This window comes from Rhamphochromis longiceps, linkage group LG3, assembly GCF_057381845.1.
Source record: "Rhamphochromis longiceps isolate RC_006_pf linkage group LG3, R_longiceps_female_GT1.1, whole genome shotgun sequence".
Taxonomy (NCBI): Eukaryota; Metazoa; Chordata; class Actinopteri; order Cichliformes; family Cichlidae; genus Rhamphochromis; species Rhamphochromis longiceps.
In genome coordinates, this window is record NC_140559.1 from 61339696 (window position 1) to 61353168 (window position 13473).

Sequence of the window (13473 nt, forward strand, 5' to 3'; positions counted from 1 at the left end):
AGCATGACAATTACCCCAGCCTACGCAGCAGCAGAGCAGCCCACCAGACCCCCGACCGGGCCAGCCTGCAGCCCCAGAGAGGCGAAGGGGGGTGGGGGGCATGATGCCAATGACCGTTTGCCAGACAACAGCTGGTGTCAGCTCAACCCCTCCCAAGAACCCTCAATGTCTACGGAGTGCAGGAGTAGAGTGCAAATGGCCAGAAGCAGCAGGTAGTGGCTGAATCTGTGATGATGTCGTGAAGCAATACAGAGGGTATACTGGCGCCTACAGCGAGCAGGAGAGTGCGGTTCAACTGTGGTATAGGCACAAAAAAGAAAAGCACAAACAATCAAACATATTTAAAAAAAACTGTGGTACAGGAAAGAGGAACTTCAAATAACACAGGAACATGATCAGAGAACACTGCATCACAAGTTGAGAAAAGAACATAAATGAAGATCAAGTGTGTGTCCGCCTTTATGTGTGGAATGAGACACAAGGTTAAAAGTGTCCGTGATGTTTACAAAGTCCTTTGCCACTGGCTCATTAATAGAACGTGAACATTAAAATCCCTAACAATGAGGACACCATCATATAAAGCATAATGTCAGTCAAGAAACCATAAAAGTCAGCCCATCCATCCATCCATCCATCCATCCATCCATCCATCCATCCATCCATCCATCCATCCCTCCATCCATCCATCCATCCATCCATCCCTCCATCCATCCATCCATCCATCCATCCATCAATAAACACAGACAAACAGGCACACACAGACACAAACATGCATTGCCACCCTCATGCACACATATGCAAATACTCAGCACGCACCCAACATGGAGACAAACAGAAGTGAACACTGTACACACACCAACATTCTCATACTCTATGTAAAGTCCCCCCTCCCTGGACCCAGCAACCCCGCCGACCCTGGTAGGCACTCCCGTTCCCTGGAATCCACCAAGGGCAACAGCCTGCCCTTGGACCAGGGGTACTGCCAAGCCCCACAGACGCTGGGGCCAAGTGCCACACACCAACCCGGACCCATGCCCCCAAGGCCCAGCCAGAGCCCCAGCCTGGAGGTGGAGCACACACAGAACCCCAAGCCTGCCCCAGACCCACCTAGGTGCAGCTAGACTACTAGCCTGGTACCTATGTCTGCCAGCACAGGCCAGCCTCCATCCTCCTGCACACAGCCAACAGAAAAACACCACCCAAGAGCACATAAACCACAATAATGAAGGCAGGACAAGACCACAACCACGCGTCGACCTTTGCCTTCGGTCGCACAGACTTCCCCGTACAGGCACCAACTCCACTGGGTAGTCGCCATTTCAGCCACCATTCGGGCCAGCTCCTCGCCTTGCCGGCCTGGTCGTGGGTCTGCCGTGCCCCCCATCCTGGGTTTCGACATCCCTTTAAACATGCACAAGGTGAGCCTCTCTAAATTAAATTAAATGGGCTTAGAAGAAAATCATCTATTTGATGGTAAGTCCCTCTCTCTAAAAAGGATTGATCCAATCCACTCCAAAGCCACAAAAATCCTTATTTTTGCACAGATTTGACCTTTTAAAGGCATGTGGTCTAAACTTTTGATCAGGACTGTACTGTAACACTGTTGCACAATTTTTGCACGCAGGAACATCTTTTCAAGGGTCCCCCAATGATGTCTTGAATACTTTGTCATAAGTTGAAAAATGCAACAGCACTGTTTTCACAAACGCAGTTCGACTTCTCAAACACTTTCTGACCAAGAGGCACTGAACAATGAGGGCCACATTTAAGGCTCTCAAGTAACACTAGTCTCAGTATCACTGCCTGTCAGCTCCACACTATGGCTGATGTCCTCAAACAACAAGCTCTCAGGAAGGAACAATGCAGCAAAGGTAGGGCTAAATCCGGCATCCTTTCCCTTTTACTTTGGCTGCTGTATATAAACTACGTAGAGCTGCATGGAGCGGCACTATGTCCAACTGTCACATCATACATGACAATTTTTCATTTTAACAGCTTCTTAGACACGCCTGATAGAATACCTGGATGCAGGTCTGCACATTTCACATTTCTGACTTTATATCATCTGTTATATTTTATCTGTATCATATTGAATATCTTTCTGTGTCAGAATGTGTAACTGTTATTCTGTTTTATAGAAAACTAACATAACAGAGCAACATCAGTGCAAATTACAAAATGTAAATTCTTGTCTGCATTTTTCTTCATGATCTGGCATCGTTAGGCAAGAAGCATTTCTTTACTTTCTACATTTTGTAGTTTTGTAAGTGCGATAGATGATCATTTTTACATTTAATCTCTGTCAAGTAACCATTTCTTATCTGCACTGGGGTGAAGCATTTACATATACACCTACTCAATGACAACATCAATTATGCATTTCTACTTTAGCTATCAGTTTCCACACTACTGTTTCTCTGTCTGCTATCGACTCACATTTCAAGTCTCGCTTTTCATGATACTGAATCAGTCATCCCCATTCCCTGTGACCTATAAGTTGCTATTTGGTATGCAACAGCACCTGTGACTTCAGTCTAGGTTCACGCGTACTACTCTTTATCGTGATTTGCATGCACCAAGAATCACCTAAACTGCCCTTCTGTCTCTCATCTCTGCTGTAACATCAACCCAACACATACGACTCATGTGCTTACCTTGTCAAATCGGAAAAAGAGACAAAATAAAATGTACCAAAATAAAGTGATCAGTTTGCTTTCATCTCAAACATAGCTGTCATAACCTCTGGTCTTTCACTGATGGGAGACCAGTGTACAAAGCAGGCTGCTGCCAGCTCTGCTTTCACCGCTCTGAGATCAATTATAGTGGGCGCTTTATACAGAAACAGCTAGCATTAGCAAGTAAATGAGCTTCAATGGTTTATGGTCATTAACAAATAAGTTTCATCTTGTTAACCATCCTTAATGTCTGAGTCTAATATGTTTTACCAAATGCTCCACATTCATATTTTAATCCCTTGTCTACATATAGTCAGTTAACCATGTCGCACACTTTTAATTAAACAGATTTTTTGTTATAAATAGTTTAACATCCTTTTTGACAAAGTCAAAGAGCACTTAATTCTGCTTGCCTTTTTGTAAAACTCACCAGAGATATAAAAAAAATGCAATAGGCGTGGTTGTTGAATCTGCATATAAGAACATCATATATCCGAGATGAGTAACTTAAATTTGTCATCTAAACATAATTTAGTCTTGTAATTGTCATATGCGTTTTCTCTGGAAGCTCCGCCCCCTGGACAGCAGCTCAGTTCACCATTGTTTGGAAACTTTATTGTGGTCTGGAGATCTACACTTTACAGGTAAATACAAATTTAAAGCTAAAATACCAATGAGAAAGAGCGTAGACCCTTTATATATAGGTAACATTTGGCGGTAACATTTTTTTTACTAGTATGTTGGCTGGCCAGGAGCAACGTAAGGCACCAGTTAGCTAATGTTAACCAATGTCAATTGGTGTGAGAATCAAATCAGAAATATTCAAATATAATGTGAGTTAAGATTATTTACATTTTTAAAGCTAAATTAACAGACCATTATAAACTTTTATCAGTGTCTGGTGTTACCAGCAACAATTACAAAATTATTATTATTAATGTAGCTGCTCCTTTGAAAGTGTGTCAGCAGTAACAATATCCACACACAGCCTTGGGCACGATAAACATGCAGAACTGCAGAAACTACAGGGTGGGCCATTTATATGGATACACCGTAATAACATGGGAATGGTTGGTGATATTAAAGTCCTGTTTGTGGCACATTAGTATATGTGAGGGGGCAAACTCCTCAAGATGGGCGGTGACCATGGTGGCCATTTAGAAGTCGGCCATCTTGGATGCAACTTTTGTTTCTTCAATAGGAAGAGGGCCATGTGACACATCAAACTTGTTGGTAATGTCACAAGAAAAACAATGGTGTGCTTGGTTTCAACGTAACTTTATTCTTTCATGAGTTATTTACAAGTTTCTGACCACTTATAAAATGTGTCCAATGTGCTGCCCATTGTGTTGGATTGTCAATGCAACCCTCTTCTCCCACTCTTCACACACTGATAGCAACACCGCAGGAGAAATGCCAGCACAGGCATCCAGTATCCGTAGCTCCAGGTGCTGCACATCTCGTATCTTCACACCGTAGACAATTGCCTTCAGATGACCCCAAAGATAAAAGTCTAAGGGGGTCAGATCGGGAGACCTTGGGGCCATTCAACTGGCCCACGATGACCAATCCACTTTCCAGGAAACTGTTCATCTAGGAATGCTCGGACCTGGCACCCATAATGTGGTGGTGCACCATCTTGCTGTAAAAACTCAGGGAACGTGCCAGCTTCAGTGCATAAAGAGGGAAACACATCATCATGTATGTCTGTGAAGGTTCTCAGTCATCCAGGTCATCGTAGTCAAAGGAGCTTGCAAAGCCATCATCATGTAGCAATTTCAAATATCCAGTGGCCTTGAGGTTTCCATTGATGAAGAATGGACCCACTATCGTTGTACCCCATATACCACACCAAACCATCACTTTTGTTGTTCCAACAGTCTTGGAGGGATCCATCCAATGTGGGAACTGAGGGTCCTGTTCCAATTTTTGTTTTGCCCATTCTGCAAATTCTGTGCGCCGATCTGTGTCATCCTCGTTGAGATGCTGCAGTAGCTGGAGTTTGTAAGGGTGCCATTTGTGAGTAGCTAATATCCGCCAAAGGGATGTTCGACTAATGCCACTCTCCAGTGACATGTGGCGAGTGCTACGCTGTGGGCTCTTGCTGAATGAAGCTAGGACAGCCACTGATGTTTCTTCATTAGTGACAGTTTTCTTGCGTCCACATTTTGGCAAATCCAACACTGAACCAGTTTCACGAAACTTAGCAAGCAGTTTGCTAACTGTAGCATGGGAGATGGGTGGTCTCGTAGGGTGTCTTGCATTGAAATCTGCTGCAATGACCCGGTTACTGCGTTCACCAGATATCAACACAATTTCGATCCGCTCCTCACTTGTTAACCTCTCCGACATGTCAATGGCTGTGAACAAAGAGAAACTTGTAAATAACTCATGAAAGAATAAAGTTACGTTGAAACCAAGCACACCATTGTTTTTCTTGTGACATTACCAATAAGTGTGATGTGTCACATGGCCCTCTTCCTATTGAAGAAACAAAAGTTGTATCCAAGATGGCCGACTTCTAAATGGCCACCATGGTCACCACCCATCTTGAGGAGTTTGCCCCCTCACATATACTAATGTGCCACAAACAGGACTTTAATATCACCAACCATTCCCATGTTATTACGGTGTATCCATATAAATGGCCCACCCTGTAGTTTCTGCGGTCAGGGGAATCTACACAGACCCCAGATGTAGTGTAACAGTTATCCAAATGTTGTGTATCCTGTTTGCAAGCACTGAAAATATACTAAATCAAATTAAATGAAAGCTTGCTCCATGCTAGCTGCATGTTCACCATAGACAAGACTGGGCATACTCCAGTTTGTGGGACAACCAACAGCACGCACAGCATTTAGAAAACTGCTCACTTCTTGCTGGACCTACATCTTCCACCGTTTATACACAATGACAGTGACTGACAATGACTGACTAGTTACAGTAAACTGTCAGTGCAATAGCTGCTGCTGTTATTTGGAGTATTGAACACTTACCTTGTAGCTCTGGATACTCTCCTGAGCTGAAGGATACTTTTGAGGTACTATGGCAGCTTGGTCTTGGGCCGCGTCCCACTTTACTATTTGCTATGAGACAGTTTAGTAACTTTCCTGTTGTAGCTTTTCTTGCTCGAGAGCAGCAGGTTTTCTCAGTGCTGTGTTGTATTACAGTTCAAAAAAAGAGTGTCACATGCTTACAGTGTTAAGTGTAAGTCCAGTTTTGTAATTCTGCAATACTGAGAAAATACAGATAACTGGTTAAAGACACATGTTTTTGTTCATTGCCTTGCTGTTTTTAAAGTGTTTAGAATTAATATCTCAGAGCTATTTATTTAAACCAAATGATGTACAAAATGTATTTATCATCTGCAGATGTGAGCCTGTAGACCAACTGATATTTATCTGTAATTTGAGATTAGCAAGACAAATACATATATATAATAATTATTAAAATTAAGACATTATATTGGTTTAACATAAGATAACTAAATACACTGAACATAAAAAGGTTAAACATAAACAAACATTTTGTGTTATATTTACATGCGATAACTGTAAATGACTGAAAAACATAATAAATATCATATAAAAATCATGTTCATTTAGCATGTAAAAGTTGTGCAGCTATAAATCAGAACATTAATGTTGACTAACCAAAACTTATTGTGTGCAACTGATGTACATATTATTTTTTCTTGTTAATCCAACAGTTTACTTTTTTAAGTGTATAGCTTTCATTTTCTGAGTGAATCAAATATGTTCTAGTTGTTCATCGTTGTTATGTACATGCACACCAAAATATTATGGATACTTGTAGCTGATAACTAGGTGTGAATACTGTCTTTTTGTTTGATGTGACCTTAACTTCTGTGATGAATTTAGGCTACATTTTGTAGATGTTACAAGTTAGGTAAAGGCAGACTGACTTTGTACTCAGTGTTTAGCCATATAGTCATTGTTTGTGTGACTTTTCACTTGCAGTTGATCAGCTGTGTTACCTTCAGTATTGTTTTGCACTGAATAATTTGAATTGATTATTTTATACAATATTTTTATTTGAGATTATCTGTTACTAATTTTAAGTAATTAATACTGTCTAAGTCTAAATATTACTCTTATACAATATTATCAGTCACATGCTTCTGTGTTTTGTAGTTCTTTGTGTGCCTAATGTCCAGTGTAACACATGTTCATTGTAATTACAAAGTAGCTCTAACAATACAAATAGCTTTAATATATAAATATCCCAACAAAGGACACAAGGTGCCCCTCAAACAAACTATTTTCTCTTCTTAGAGGATGTGCAGATATTAATTTATTGAAAAGTTTCAAAAAGAAGAGAAGCTGTGCTTTACAGGGATCTTTGGTGTATTATGGTAGCACACAGTGTTCACAAGCTACTGCTGTCTGAAAAAAGAAAAGTCAACACAGCTTAGGTTTTACCATGTGCGCTTCATACTAATGTAACTCCTTGACCATTTGGACTAGAGAGACACTTCAAACGGTTACTGAAAGACGAGAAGACAAGCTTTACGAAACTTTATGGTGCATCATTAGAAAGCACACGCAATAACAGTCCAATCACAAGTAAGAATTGATGGAGCACGGAGCAGAGAGGCGGGTGTGGAGAAGTGGCAACGCACCAAAAAACTGATTTATAAAACTGAGTAGGCTCAAAAACGTTTTTGTACATATTTAGTGTAGTTCACATTTAAAGTTGATGTTGTGTTGCATTTTGTTCCTGTTTCCACTTAACTATAAATCTGAAAAAACAGAGTCTGTTTGTTGTTGTTTTTCGAATTTAAACTGTGTTTCCATCATAACAATACAATAATATAAAATGAGGCCAGATATTGAAAGCTGAGTTTATTCTGAAAAAAGGGGACAAACGCATTCGTTTATAATATGATTTCTGGTCTTTTTCCAGCCAAAATTACCATATAAGTCCAGGTGGCTTAAATGATGCTTGGTCGATAAAGGATTGTACAACTATTGCAGTGTATACTTGTGCTTTTAGACAGATGTACAGAGAGATGTACAGGCATGAATGATTTCTTGTTTCATCTAGCCAGCATAAGTGGGAGGGCGAGCTGGAGTGGGACAAAAAATTGGCCCGGGCACTTTGACTCAAGACCAGCCCACCAGGTATTATCAGAAAAGCCATAAACCAACGCTGTTGCAACAGTGATGTACACTGCCTTGTTGGTATATAAGTATGATTTCTATACATTTTACATCAGATGACCACTTTGGTTGTAAGATTCAGATAATTATTTACCAAAAGCTAGACATTTTAAACCACCAACTCTCTCCAGCCATGTTGATGAATTACCTTTATTGGGTGAAAATGTTCATTTCCAGTGAAATGACACAGTCAGACTATGCTTACAGGATGTGATGTTATAACACTAATGTGTAATTTATTTGTTCAAGACGTATTTCTTTGTTATGGTAAAGAACATTAAAATCATGATGAACAACACGAGTGGCGATTTCTCTAAACTTGTGTATATAATTTGGCATTTCTTATTGTAGGTCAAAAATAAATACATAATATAATTTTATTTAGTTTAAAGGTTTATTTGCAAGACACAAAAACAGGCAAAATTAAAAGTTACAAATGTGCTGTGCATGAAACGAATTCAAACGTGGTGACAGAGCCAGGTGCAGATGTGTGTCACAAGTTAATCTGGCTGTAGGCTACTCAGCCACAGGTGGTGGTAATTGACTCGACTCCATTTGAGTGCACACAAAGTAAACTGCACACTTTAGCTGTGAAGTGAAAACACTGAAATCGCAGTAATAACACGTACGAGGGGAATAATAACGAAGACTAGATTCTCCTGATCGTTACTCTTGCTGTCCTGTGAACAGCATCGGCGTGGTGTTAATTGTTTGCTGTTCTCACAATCGCCTCCTGCCTGGGAATATCACCAGGTAAACTTCCGACATTTTTAAACATTTTGTTGTTCAACAGCAACAAGACTGTCGGACTGTGTTTGAGGAAACCTCACAAATGTCACAGATGAAATATCTGTTTGCGTGTGCAGAGCGAGTTTAGATATTTGCATCTGTCATTCCTTTGAGCTACTCCTTTAACATTTTTTCTTTTGTTTTGTTTTTTTAATTATCATTTCTGTGTCAGATAATGGAGTCAAATCTGGCGCCTGTGTAGAGCACTCAAAACCCATGAAGGCTTCCAGGGCTCACGATGCACTCCACAAGGAACTGCTCCTGGCACATAAGAAGTAGGTACCATATGAAAACCAAATATTTTCTAACATTTGAATGAAGTCTAATGCGGTCTGTTCATCATTTTTTATCACACACAAATGTGACTTGTAGTCTAAATTACTGCGAGTGGTCAGTAAGACTAGAAAAGTGCTACACCACACTATAGGTGGGAGTACATTACATTGCAAGTCTTCACCTGTTCTTCAAGGGTCACCTGAGGGCGAGTCTGTTTTTACAGGCAACTTCTTTCAACATGTTGCACATATCTTTACAATCATCTGTTCGGGACATTTTTCCACTGATATCTACCATTACCCATGTGATAGTTCATGATTTCTTTGTTAAATAAACTAAATGAGCAAGCTAAGCTTTGTCTGTACATTCTCTGTTCTTTGTTGTCAATTTTGAGCCAACTTTGTAACACATGTGGGCTCGTTCATAGCTTTGAATGCTTTTTGGAAGCACCAAGTAAAAGTTAATTCTCCAGAGAGAGGGGTTTTGTATGTTGTCAACACATGTAAGTTAGTTCTAGCTTTTTATTTTAGATTCTCGACTTAGTGAGTCCCACTATTGTTGATTTAAATGGGGGGACCGTTTTTCCAGCAGGTTTCAGAGATTGTGTTCTGGGTAACTGTACGTGTTTGTTGTCTTAGTTTGTCTTAGTGTTGTCTTAGTAAGGGTTTATTGCTGGTTAAAGGTGGTCACAAGAAAATGCCAGCTGTAGAACCCTGGTCTTCTGAGCAGGAAGCTAATGAAGTTCACATTTGCATTGATTTTTGTTAGCTTTTGTTATTTTTATCTGTTGTCACATAAACCCCAGTGATCCTATTTTATTTGCAGCCATACAAGGTTATCTTGGTTTCGTCAAGCTAAAAAATGTTTTCCAGAACAGAGCAGGCTCTTTTAGATTGGTGTCCATAGATGGACAGTGATACATCTGTCTCAATAGTGTTCTTGACCTGGCAAGTTGTTGTGATGAAGTTTGTCTTAACCAAGAAAGAATTCATCCACCTTTTGTCTTGTGTAGTCTTTTGACAGTTTAAGGGGTTAGTAGGCCACTGCAATAATTCTAGTGTCAGATTTTTCATTTGAAAAATTTTCTGACACTCCGCGGGCACCTTCGTTCTATTTAGCGTCTTAGAGCACTGGATTTCGGTTGAAACCCACAGCGGGTAAGGAGCTTTCTTGTCTTGACCAAGGACCAAGATGGCGGCGCGTGAACACGAGGCTCAGTGTCTCTCCAGAATCTGCTATTTAGCGTTTTTTTAATCTACTTTTAACCGGATTATTCATCCAGAATTGCTGTGCGTTGCTGACCTACAGCAGACAAGAGCTTCTGGACATCTGGACTCATAACTCCAACAGTTTTATCGCCAATCTCCGACTCATCCCAGAGATCTCCAGAACACCAGAGGCTGCCCACTCTCCCCGGCCGGGCGGAAGTGCACGCAGACGGCGCCGAGAACGTAAACAAAGGCGAGGTAGGCGCGGAGGGCTATGGGCTAAGGGCTAAGCTAAAGCTAACAACAGTATTTTCCTCGCCAATGTCCGTTCTCTGGCAAACAAAATGGATGAGATATGGCTCTCCATCACTAACAACAGACGGATTATGGACTCAAATGTCATGTTTTTCACCGAAACATGGTTGAACAACAGCTGTCCGGACAATGCTATCGAGTTAGCAGGACGCCACACACACCGAGCCGACAGGCTAGCAGATGACTCCGGCAAGACCAGAGGTGGAGGTTTGTGCATTTATATTAACAATGCTTGGTGCATGAACTCCACTACTATTGAGAGTCACTGCTCACCTAATGCGGAGTCTCCTGCCACACCAGAGGAGACAAGACTTTAGACCGTGTTTATTCCAACCTGGCTGGAGCCTACAAAGCAACACCCCTCCCCCACATTGGACAATCGGACCATGTCTCCCTGTTCCTCACACCTCGGTATTCACCACTCATCTAACGTGTGAAACCTGCTGTGAGGACAATTAAAGTGTGGCCAGAGGGGACAGACGCAGTGCTCCAGGACAGATTTAAAAACACAGACTGGAATACGTTCACTCACACAGACCTGGACCAGTACGCCTCATCTGTACTGGAGTACATCTCCAAAACCACAGACAGTGTCACCACCCAGAAACGTATCACCATGTACCCCAACCAGAAGCCTTGGATGAACCGGGATGTTCGTCTCCTCCTGAAGGCCCACAACACCGCCTTTAGGTCAGGAGATGCACACGCCTACAGTACAGCCAGGGCTAATCTAAAGAAGGGCATCAAAAAAGCCAAACACCATTACAAAAAGAAGGTAGAAGAACACTTCTCCAACTCCAACCCCCGACGCATGTGGCAAGGACTCCAGACCATTACAGACTACAGGACCACCAAACCCTCCCCCGCATCCTCCGATGTCTCCTTCCTCAACAAGCTCAACAACTTTTATGCTCGTTTTGAGCGAGGGAACCCCACAACCACAACCAAAGCAGACGTGACGCCAGACCACCAACCTCTGACTCTCTCCCCCACCGATGTAGGAGCGGTGCTGAGCAGGATCAATGTCCAAAAGGCGGCAGGTCCTGATGGCATCCCCGGGTGTGTTCTCAGAGCGTGTTCTGGGGAGCTTGCAGGAGTGCTCACAGACATATTCAACCTGTCCTTGGCCCACGCTGTGGTACCGGCCTGCTTCAAATCCACCTCCATCGTCCCGATACCCAAAAACTCCAACCCATCTTGCCTCAATGATTACCGCCCAGTAGCACTCACCCCCATCATCACTAAGTGATGAAGCACACTTCAAATCCTGTCTCCCCCCCACCCTGAACCCCCACCAATTCGCATACCGCCAGAACAGGAGCACAGAGGATGCAGTCTCCATCGCACTGCACTCTGTCCTCTCACACCTGGACAACAACAACGCCTACGCCAGAATGCTGTTTATAGACTTCAGTTCAGCATTCAATACAATCCACCCCTCACAACTCATCAGGAAACTGACAGACCTGGGCATCAGTTCCCTCATCTGCAAATGGTCACTGGACTTCCTGACCAACCACCCCCAACATGTCCGGCTGGATAACCACTGCTCATCTACAATCACAATGAACATCGGTGTACCACAAGGCTGTGTGATGAGCCCTTTCCTCTACTCCCTCTTCACCCATGACTGCAGGCCTGCCGATGGTTCCAACACCATCATTAAGTTTGCAGATGACACCACAGTGATTGGCCTCATCAGTGACAACGATGAGGCCGCCTACAGGGAGGAGGTGGATCGTCTGGCTGAGTGGTGCGACAGAAACAACCTGCTGCTTAACACCGAGAAGACCAAGGAGCTCATTGTGGACTACAGGAGGAATGCTGACCCACATCCACCCATCCACATTAAGGGGACAGCTGTGGAGCGTGTGAGCAGCTTCAAGTTCCTGGGAGTCCACATCTCCGAGGATCTCATCTGGACGACCAACTGCTCCAAGCTGGTCAAGAAGGCTCACCAGTGCCTCTTCTTCTTGAGGACTCTGAGGAAGAACCACCTGTCCTCAGACATCCTGGTGAACTTCTATCATTGCACCATCGAGAGCATCCTGACCAAATGTATAACAGTCTGGTACGGGAACTGCTCTGCCTCGGACCGGAAGGCGTTGCAGAGGGTCGTGAAAACTGCCTAGCGCATCGCCGGAGCACCACTTCCTGCCATAAAAGACATCTACAGGAAGCAGTGTCTGAAAAGGGCTGGGAAAATCATCAAAGACCCCAGTCACCCATCACATGGACTCTTCACCCTCCTGCCCTCTGGGAGGTGCCACAGGAGCCTCCGGACTAAGACCACCAGGTACCGGAACAGCTTCTTCCCCACAGCTGTCAGACTCCTGAACTCTGCCTCCTGACATCTGACCCACGTTAACACATGGACTGAACATACACACACCCACAATGGACAACTGTACCCTCAAACACACAATAATAACATGGACTGAACCACCATTCACAACCACTAGCACTTTATATAGCCTCTGTAGGAATTATATCTCACTTATCTTAACTGCACTACTGTATAGCTCTGTGTAAATAATCATTCTGTACATACGATAATTTTTAATCCTACAACTGTTTATAACCTGCATAGTTCCCATTTCTGTATAGCTGTATATCTCAGATTTCTGTATATTTTTTTATTTCATATTCTGTATAGTTTTTCATAGTTATATCCTGTTCATAGCCTGTACAGCTTGTACTCACTACAGCCTGGACATACTGTACTTAAAGTTATAGCATATTCATAACATACCTTCATACTGTGTATTATAACATACCATAATAGACATATTTCTGTAATATACTTACATATCTACATTATTGCTAAAATATATTATAATATATCTATATCATGGCTAAAGCACTTCTGGATGGATGCAAACTGCATTTCGTTGCCTTGTACCTGTGACATGTGCAATGACAATAAAGTTGAATTCTATTCTACTCTAATTCTATTGATGTCAGTGGCTTTTATTTCCTCCTTTCACCAGCTTATTGTCCTTATTGTCCTGTGTTGACTGCTGGGAT